General features: G+C 41.0%; 1 pseudogene; it reads left to right on the forward strand.

Annotated features, from left to right (window-relative positions):
* The first annotated feature begins 5 nt into the window (after positions 1-5).
* Positions 6-2,366, forward strand: LOC114716624 (inducible nitrate reductase [NADH] 2-like; annotated as a pseudogene).
* The last annotated feature ends 7,729 nt before the right edge of the window (positions 2,367-10,095 follow it).

Genomic DNA, 10,095 nt, shown 5'->3' on the forward strand with positions numbered 1-10,095 from the left:
AGAGAGAGATCGCGATGGATCCGACCCGCGACGTCATCCTCGCTTATATTGCAAAACGGAGAGCGCTTGGCTCCGGAATTTGGCTTCCCGGTGAGGATGATCGTACCGGGTTCATCGCCGGTCGCATGGTGAAGTGGCTCAAGCGTATCATTGTAACTTCACAAGAATCGCAAAACCACTACCATTATAAGGACAACAGAGTATTTCCCTCCCACGTGGATGCCGAGCTTGCCAACGCCGAAGGTATTGAGTTTGTCAGCTCCTGTACTTGTTCGTCTTGTCAATTATTCTTATCCGTTATTTGAGCAAATCAACTGCCAAGTTCCTGATTGTATTTGAATGAATAAAGGTTGGTGGTACAAGCCCGAGTATATTATCAATGAGCTCAACGTAAATCTGTTATAACCACGCCGTGTCACGGGGAGATCTTGCCCATAAACTCATCGACAACTCAAAAGCGGTGTGTGTTGAGAGGATACGCATATTCCGGTAAGATTATTTTTTCAGGAAAGAAAAAGGGAAAAAGAGGGACTTTGTTTAAGATAAATGACATCTGCTCTTGGGATGGGAAGGATGAGTTAAGGTTTAGCTAAGGTGTGAGAGGGAGACATTCGGAGACGGACGTAACTGATAAGGAGATCCATGTTATTCCGTGCAGGGGGCGGGAGAAAAGTGACACGTGTCGAGGTGACAATGGAACGGAGGGGAAACATGGTCACTGGCCACGTTGGAACGCTCGGAGAAACCGAACAAGTACGGCAAATACTGGTGCTGGAGTCTCTGGTCGTTGGAAGTGGAGGTGCTGGACCTTTTAGGAGACAAGGAAATCGCCGTACGAGCATGGGACGAGGCCCTCAACACCCAGCCCGAGAAGCTCATTTGGAATGTCAAGGTACTTTAAATTCGCTGCGCATTTTCACTGTGTAAATACATATTACTGATAATGGTTGTAAACATCCACTGCTTTAGCACTGGGGTCAAATCCCAAGAGATTTATGACCAATTTTGATCTCTCATTCAGTCGCCTGTTTATATAAATATCAGCGCTTTGGGTTTTTGTGATGAAGGGTATATGATGAACAACTGCTGGTTCAAAGTGAAGACCAAGGTGTGCATACCCCTTGAGGGGGGAACTGGAATTATGTTTGAGCACCCGACCATACAATGGAACCCTTCTCGCAAGTTGAAGACATCGGAGTCCAACAAGAACCTCAAGAAGAGTCTCTCAACGCCCTTTATGAACAACAGCGCCTCCAAATGTACTCCATCTCTGAAGTCATGAAGCACACCTCCCCGATTCTGCTTGGATCATCGTTCACGGCTACGTCTACGACTGCACCCGCTTCCTCAAAGATCACCCCGGCGGCCCCGAAATCATCCTCATCAACGCCGGCACCGACTGCACCGAAGAGTTCGAAGCCGTCCATTCTAAGGAAGCCAACAAAATGCTCGAGGACTACCGAATTGGTGAGCTCATGACTTCCCGTTGGGCCTCCCCTGACTCATCGCCCAACACCTCCCTGCACGACAATGGCGATGTCAGCCACTTAACACCAATCACGGAAGCCCCACCATTACGCAGCGTGGCCCTCAACCCACGTGAGAAAATCCCATGCAAGCTCGTCTCCAAAACGTCCATCTCACGCGACGCGAGACTTTTCCGTTTTGCGCTACCCTCCGAAGACCAAGTCATGGGTCTGCCGGTGGGAAAGCACATATTCGTATGTTCCACCATTGAGGATAAGCTGTGCATGCGAGCTTACACTCCAACCACCAGCGTGGATGAAGTAAGGTATTTTGATCTGGTGGTCAGGATATACTTCAAGGGGTGCACCCCAAGTTCCCCAGCGGCGGGCTCATGTCTCAGCACTTGGACTCGCTTCCTGTCGGTTCTGTGGTGGAAGTGAAGGGTCCCCTCGGCCACATAGAGTACACTGGAAGAGGTCGGTTTTGGGTCACGGGAAGCCCAAGTTTGCGAAGAGGCTAGCCATGTTTTCGGTGGGACAGGTATCACGCCCGTTATCAGGTGGCGCAAGCCATTCTGAAAGACCCAGAGGACCGAACCGAGATGCATGTTGTGTATGCGAACCGGACGGAGGATGATATTCTGCTGAGAGAAGAGCTCGACGAGTGGGCTAAGAAGGACGAGCGGTTCAAGGTGTGGTACGTGGTGCAAGAAAGCAAGAGTGAAGGGGGGGAATATAGTGTGGGTTTCATCACTGTGGATATCCTGAGGGAGCATGCCCCAAGGCATCAGATGACACGCTGGCATTAGCTTGTGGGCCACCACCCATGATTCAGTTTGCTGTGCAGCCGAATTTGAGAACCTGGGGTACGACATCAGCAACAACTTGCTTGTGTTTTAGGGAGGATGCTAGGAGGGAGTATGGTGTGTTATGTGCGCAGTGTGTAATTGGATCCAATAGCGTTCCTTTTTTTTTTTTTTGGGTATATGTGTGCGATTGGTGTGCAGCCCGATTTGGAGAAAATAGAGTGAGACATCAACAGTTTGCTTTTGTTTGGTAGAGAAGCCGTGGACGGAGGCCGGAGCGTTAGTGCGACATTGTATATGCGTGTATCATCAGCAGTGTGTATAAAGAATTACTTATTTATTTATATGATGCGTCGTTTATATATTACATATATGAGATTTTATTCAAATCTATACGTATGTCCTGTCCTGAATATACATATATGTGTGTGTGTGTGTGTGCAAGCTTTAATTATGTATATAGAGAGAGAATCCAGAAAGGAGAGATATTGAGGAACATGCATTGGAAAGGGAGCGACAGGTCTCTTATCAACCCATTAATTGCTAGAAAGAAATGGGCGATGAGCAATGAGATGATGTATTTGAGCAGAAGGACTTCAAAATTCCCCGCAGTTAATCAAGTAAGTGCTCAGGTCTGAGCAAGAATAGCAAGGCTGCAATATTCCAAATTAAGGATATGCAAAAAATTACAGAGGCGTGCCATGAGCACAGAGGAAAAAAGAATACATGTTCAATAGCACAGCTGTAGAACCCCTTCCAGCAATTGGAGATCAAGCATCGATGGACCCCATTTCAACTTTCAAAGGACGTGCTCATGTGCACCCTTGAAACAAAGGAAGATCGTTAAAATGAGAGGAGAAAGTAGTAAACATTGGGGTCATTTGTTGTGAGATCCTGGGGAAATTGGGGGAGAATGCCCCTTGTCTAAATACGAGCGTTAGGCCCGAGATGAAGTGGGTCCAAGCCCAATCTAAAACGGGATGTGAAGCCCAACTGAAGGGGAAGCAAGCCCAGATGACATTTGAGACTCCGCGCGGAAACAAGTGTCAGATGGAGCAGAACTCCAAGAAAGAAACATCAATTGTTTTGTGGTGACCAACGGGGGTTGATCCAAGTGGTGAGCGGCTTGATATCGCTTAAGCGAGGTCTCGAGTTCGAGCCTCAACGTATGCAAGAAATCCCCGTTGGGAGATTCACCCACCACAGCCAGGTGCGCGACACGGGTCGGGTCCAGATGTAGTCGGAGTAAAGCTTCGTGAACTGGGTGGGTAATCAAAAAAAAAATGTTTTCTGGTGTTAACTTCTTCGACTTTCTCTGTGGCTATTGCTTGAGTAATCATTTCAATAAGCATTCTGCCAAATTGTGATATTATCATTCTTAAGCCCGAACTCCAAGTTCACATATTGAGGTCACCTGATCTCCGGCAAGCCTCCATCACATGAGCAGATTGCAAAACTGAGGCCGGCAATGAGAAAGTCAAATTTTCAAGAAAAACAAATTGCCACTTGCCTAAAGATATTTTTTCCTCGCCCTTTCCCAGAAGGGCAATTAGAGAAGTAATTAGCGTCGTGATATCTTCTGGGTAGGTTAATTTCACATGTAACAAGTTGCTCGAAGCGATACAATGCTAGAAAATGAGAACATTTGCTACATATCGTCATTGGATCGTCAACTGGCCAATTAATAAGTATGCTAAAACACTTCCAGTTTTCCACTGGAGTAATTAATATCTTACCCTGTAGCAGCGTGCCAATAAAAACGATGCTGGATAAATTTATACTAGGAGTAAAATGATGCTGGATTATGGTTGGGCCCCCCCGGGGGGGGGGGGGTAAGCACTTCCAGTGGAAAACTGGAAGTGGTTGCTACATATCGTCATTGGATCATCAACTGGCCAATTAACTAGCTGTCCATCATTTTTTATGGGCACGCTTCTACAGGGTAAGATATTAATTATTAAACAATAAATTTATACTTGGAGTAAAATGATGGTGGATAATGGTTTTTTACTTGTTGTTTTTAATGACTAGTGCATGCCTAGCATAAATACACATATAAGGTTGGGAAAACCATATGGAGGTACCTATACTTTCTCTCAATTTTCAATTTGGTACCTATGTGTTTTTTGTTCTTAACTAAATCTTTAATTTTGCTCTATTAACATCATAATCCTTATGTAGAGACTAAAATATCAATATAACAAAGTTATAAGAGCTAATGTGCTAAAAAGATAAAATTAAATGTTAATTAAAGGGAAAAAAACACATAGGTACCAAATTGAAAATTGAGAGAAAGTATAGGTACCTCCAATATGGTTTTCCCTATAAGGTTCAATTATTGTAATAATTGCATGGTAAGAAAAATTGAAATGTATAATGTGTCTTGTGTATGAAATTAAATAGAAAAAATTACATGAATGTAAAATCATGCATCATGGTTTTTTGCAATAAAAAAAAGCACAATACTCATCCAGTTTTTAAATATAAGACTCATTATACTGATCATGTAATATATGTTATAATAATGTAATTTATTTAGTTATTAATTTTTCCAAATTAGTCAACTGGTCTTATCTAAGGACCAGAATTAATGTTTTTTTTTTTGGTAGAAACCAGGTGGTATCTCCTAGCCGATAGCCAGAGACTAATCCTCCCGAAACATAGAGATCACCGAAGTGGGATTTGCCTCTCCCAACAAAGCCTTTTCCATGCACACTTAATGTTGTTGTGTATGAAATTAAGTCTTGTGTATGAAATTAAATAGAATTAATGTTGTTGCTTCAGATTAACTATGAAAATTGACAAGTGATTTCATCATGGGAGGTCAGGTGGCAACTTCTAAGTAATCAGCATAACGTGCTAATTCATGGCGACTAAACACATGTTCTTTGAAGAATGAAATACAAAGGACGACTTAATTGGACGGCAGTGTCGCAGCAAGGCCCATCTAAAGAGAAGGAAATTTACAAGGACATGTTTATGCTGTTTGGTTGACATTTCGCATTATCCCTGTCATAAGAGGGCATCCAGTTTTTTTTTTTTTTGACCGGAGAGGGCATCCAGGTTTGTGTTTAAGCTATCCTTATACCAGAGAATGAAAACTAACACCTATGGCCACATGATTTTTTTCGCCGGCTGCGCTGCTAGGTTTCAAACGCTCTATTCGATGGATACACAAAAGTACACACGCTGGTTTATGTGTGCGCAGAATATGGAATGCTACTTTTTTTTTTTTTTTTAATATTGCCCATAGATAACAAGCTAGCTTTCCGTGGGTAATTTTTGTCTCTGCTTTTGTTTTTGGATTAAAGTGCAATTTTAATCCCTATTTTTTTTAAGTGTAATTTTGCTTCTAATCTTTTAGTAGTGCAATTTTAATCCTGATTTTTTTTGTTTTCTGTGTAATTTTGACCATAGGTAAAATTGCATCCAAAGATTAGAAGCAAAATTGCACCAGAAAAAAAAAATTAGGAGCAAAATTACACCTGAGAAATAAGATCAAGATTAAAATTATACCTTAATCTTTTGTTCTTCCTCGGAAGGGCTTCTATAGGAAATAAATAAATTTAGCTCCAGGGCCTGATTGTGTCATCACTTGCACTTTTGTTGTTTGCCCCGCGTGAGCTGTATTCTCAAGGGAAAGGCAGAGCGAAGTTTTTTTTTTTTTTTTCAAAGGACCAAAACTATCGTTGTCGGATCAATTAGGAATCAAACTTTAAGGTTCTGAAATTTATCTTCTTTTGACTCGGCAAATAAAGGAACCATGGGTCTGTTTGCCACCAGCAGAGATCCTCCTACGTGGACATATGAATTCACATGAGGCACGCCTGCCTAATTGATGGATCGTCTATTTCCCTCAAACACATGGGCCTAAAAGAATCTGCATTTCAATCATAAGAATCACGCATTTTTGTTTTGGGCTTCGTCCTCTTGTCGACTGGAAAAAATGGCGAGCACATGTCTGTACGTTCGAATCACAGGTTAGCAACATGTGGGTATTGAACGGAACCGAGGATGATAAAGCCACCAAAAAAAAAAAATCTCTGAATCATTGGCAGTTTGGCCCCTTCATCTTGTCAAAATATTAGTATTACGGCTCGAATATTATTAACAGTGAATACTTGTCAATAGTATTTTCATATTTTACAAGTTACTCTTCCGATTCTTAATATAAGACCTAATTATTGAGTCATTTTGGTTCTAAATATGAGGCATATCTTTCATATTTATTAATTTTTTAAAAATTATTCCTATGAATAATCCCTCAACTATAATCAAGTAGAAGAGGGAAGGATGATATTAAAAAAAATAATTATGATATTTTTTTAAAAACATATCATATTTTTTATCATTGATTAACTTATAATTTTTTAATTTAATCAAATAATTAAATAAATATTATACTAAAAATAAGAAGAATACCATTTATATTACACATGGATGATTTTTGTGTGGTGGGCAGCACATATACGTCGTGTCAAACTGAGTTGTGATGTGAAATCCACTGAATTATCAGCAGATGTTGAAGAAACGGTATCCGCGGAGCACTGTTGTAATCAAGCAACCAGTGCTTGAGGAGGCAGAAATATTTGCACAGCATGAGAATCCGAATCCGAGAGGGAGAAAATATCAAAGGGGGCTTGGCTTGGTGGCGTCACGTCCAAAGAGCAAGGGAGGGGCCAGAGGGGAGATTTGAAAAAGTTAAAAGTACGATCCGAGCAGATTTAATAAATAAAAAAAGGGAAAAGAAATAATAATTTAGAGGTCCTCATTGTGAGGAGCAGATTTTTATGGCGCGTCGTGTAGTTAGGAATAAAAGGGATATAAATATTATCCAGCTGGTTAAAGCAGAGAGAAGCGATTGGGAGGGAGAGCTTAATTATTTAAAATTTCGTAATGTGGGGAGAACTTTTATGTGTGGCATAGAAAAATAAGAGGGACGAGAGAGACAGAGAGAAGGACTGGGGGAGGCGTTACTGAGCCACAAAGCAAAGTGACTCTAAGCTGCTTCCAAGAGCCAACCTGCGTCCTCCGGGCTTCGCAGCCAAGTAGCCGCCCCCAGTTGGAGACTCTCCTGACCCTCCTTGCCATTCCATGCCAAACTTCTCTTTGTCAAAATCACCATAATCTCACATACTCCCTTTTTATTGCCCGTCAATTTTAACTCTTCTTACAGGATAGGGGAGGGGGAGGGGGGGGGGGAAGAGAAGCTGCCCGTTCCAACTCTTAATATTATACAGGAGCTAATTGTTAACTCGGATATATATACTACCTTGATCAGTCTTGTTTCTTGTATTTATTATATATTTTAAAGTTATTTACTGACTAGTAAATTGATACACAACATGATGAAAAAAATTATAAACTTAAAATATTTAGGTAACATATTATAAATGAAAAAACGAACGATAATTTTAATAACAAGAAATATTCTTTGCGATTTTAGTTGTGAATTTGAGCTCCAAACAAAAAAGGAAAAAAGATGTTGGGTAGGGGAAATTGTGTGTGGGAATGGGGTAATTTGGTGGGGGCAGAGGGAAACCCATTGACGCGGCTGGTATGTTGAACTGAAGAGCCCCATGTTTTGAGAAGAGGTTGGCCATTGGGGAATGCCATTCGCCACTTCACAGGATGCCACACGAAAATGGCCCTCACCCTCCCAATACTCCCAAGGAATCTTTTACTATTTGACCCTCTCTGCCCTTTTTTTTTTCCCCTGCGTTCCCCATCAACGTACCTGTCGCCACAAGCATTTCATTTCTAACCCCTTCTCATTTTTATTTCCCCTCTGGCCCCTTTCTCCCCATTTGACTCTCATTTTTTTATTTTTAATCAATTCTGGATCTAACCATCAATTCTTCACCTTCCTCCAACCCAACCCTTTTACTTGTTTATATTAAAACGCTCCGTCCCAAAATCTAGCCATGCACGCGGAATTCCGCGGCTGGTATTCCCATTCTTGTAAAATTATGTAATTAAGGATTTTTAGTTCCGTCAAGCCATCGATCATTATATTCTAACTACTGTAATCTCCTCCGGACAACGATATATGGCTCGTCTAATGATTTCCCACCGCACATTGCATTCCAAATCCAGCACGACAAATACCAATTGCACTCACACGGGAAGTTTTATAATTATTTTCGGCTAAAATTAGTTATTAATTTAATCGCGCCAATTTGAGGCGACGACATACCTACGATCGGCCGCCACATTAAGACCGATCCTTTACCATACATCGAACGCTAGAGTTTATTACAGTTTCCTATCATGTTAAAACCCCCCCTCCCCACAAAAAAAAAATCTGGTGCTCTAGCTATGGCGTTCCAATCCGAAAATCCTGCGTTTGACCCCACTTCAAGCAGGCTGGGTTGAGCCAAAGTTCACCAAAATTTGCTACCTTCGCTTCTTATATTTTCCTTTGTATATACAAATCATGTTTCATTTATTTTTGTTAATTTAAATACATCTTTGTAAAATATATTTTTCCTGTATAAAATAATGCTTTTGGTCATAGAAGGTGTTGACAATTAAGCAATTACTATAACGTAATTTCCCTGAATGAATTTTATTGCAATTAAAATCCATTATTAGTTTATTTTTGGACCAAACTAGTTAATTTTATTAATATGAAAAAGCATATAGCAGATAATAAGAAAACACTCAAAACAGCCCTATAGGATACAGCCTAACAAACACATGAACTCACGGGGTGCGTATCATACAACCCAATAGACCAAGAAACTTGCCACTTCGTGTCATAAGGTATTAGCTTATAGCTTATGTCACTTCTTCCCTTTCTCCATAAGCAAAGCATTCCACACAATGTCCTTCGTCCTTCGGCATCCGTACCCATGACCCGAGCTTATAGTCAAAACATGCGTTGAAGAACGTATAAATATCAAGGTGAATCCTATTAGTAATATTCACCTCGAACTTGTATATTTAGGCGCGCTTTAACTATTAGCTGGACGTGGAATTTTGATGCATTATTGTCTAAAACTGTATAAGTGGTTTTGAATGGCAACAAATTCCCCTCGCCAGACAATCAATGCTTGCATGTATTTCCTGTCGCGAAGTGAATTTAGTCCCATGGTGTTGCCAATCACATTGAAGAAATTACTCACCATTGACGGCCATGCCTCCTTTCCAATCAGATACAATCAAATACAAATAATTGCAGTTTGGATAGTTTTCAGAATATGTTTTTAATTTTCAACTATACACGAGATTGTAGCGAACATCAACAAAGTTTGGTAACCATCTCTATACACAATTTTTTTCCCTCAATTTTTTCACTCTAACCACTCAAAATTCTCATGCCTCAAAATAGCGGTAGTCACGTTTGATTCAAGCAATGAGACATTTAATACAAAAAAAAAAAGGGGATGTTTTGATCAATAGCGTATTTTTCATAATTATAATTTAACAAGTTTTTATTTTTTTTTCAATTGCACTGGAAGGTGAGCGGGGAATCACTTAGAAGAGGCCAGAAGCATTGTTGTGACCCACAGCCACCTCTGCTCTCCAGGGCCTTACCGTCCCTTTCCATTGGTCCCTCTCTCCCACCCTCCCTCTTAACCCAGGCAAAGGGGAAAAAAAAAAAGATGTCACTCACTAAATAATGGAATCCCCGGATCGCTGCGTGGGGTCGGGTCCTCTTCTTCACCCGATACTAGTCCTCAGCTTGGTTACGTCTCTCTATCTCCCCACACGATGTATCTATAAATATTCATAGTACACCCCCTTTGTTTCCCATCACTCCATTTTCTCTGCATAGTGATCTATCGGCGCTCTCTCCTCTCTCATGTGGGCAGAGTAAG

The sequence above is a fragment of the Neltuma alba genome, unplaced genomic scaffold, assembly GCF_004799145.2.
Source record: "Neltuma alba isolate B1F8T4 unplaced genomic scaffold, ASM479914v2 tig00011683_pilon, whole genome shotgun sequence".
NCBI lineage: Eukaryota > Viridiplantae > Streptophyta > Magnoliopsida > Fabales > Fabaceae > Neltuma > Neltuma alba.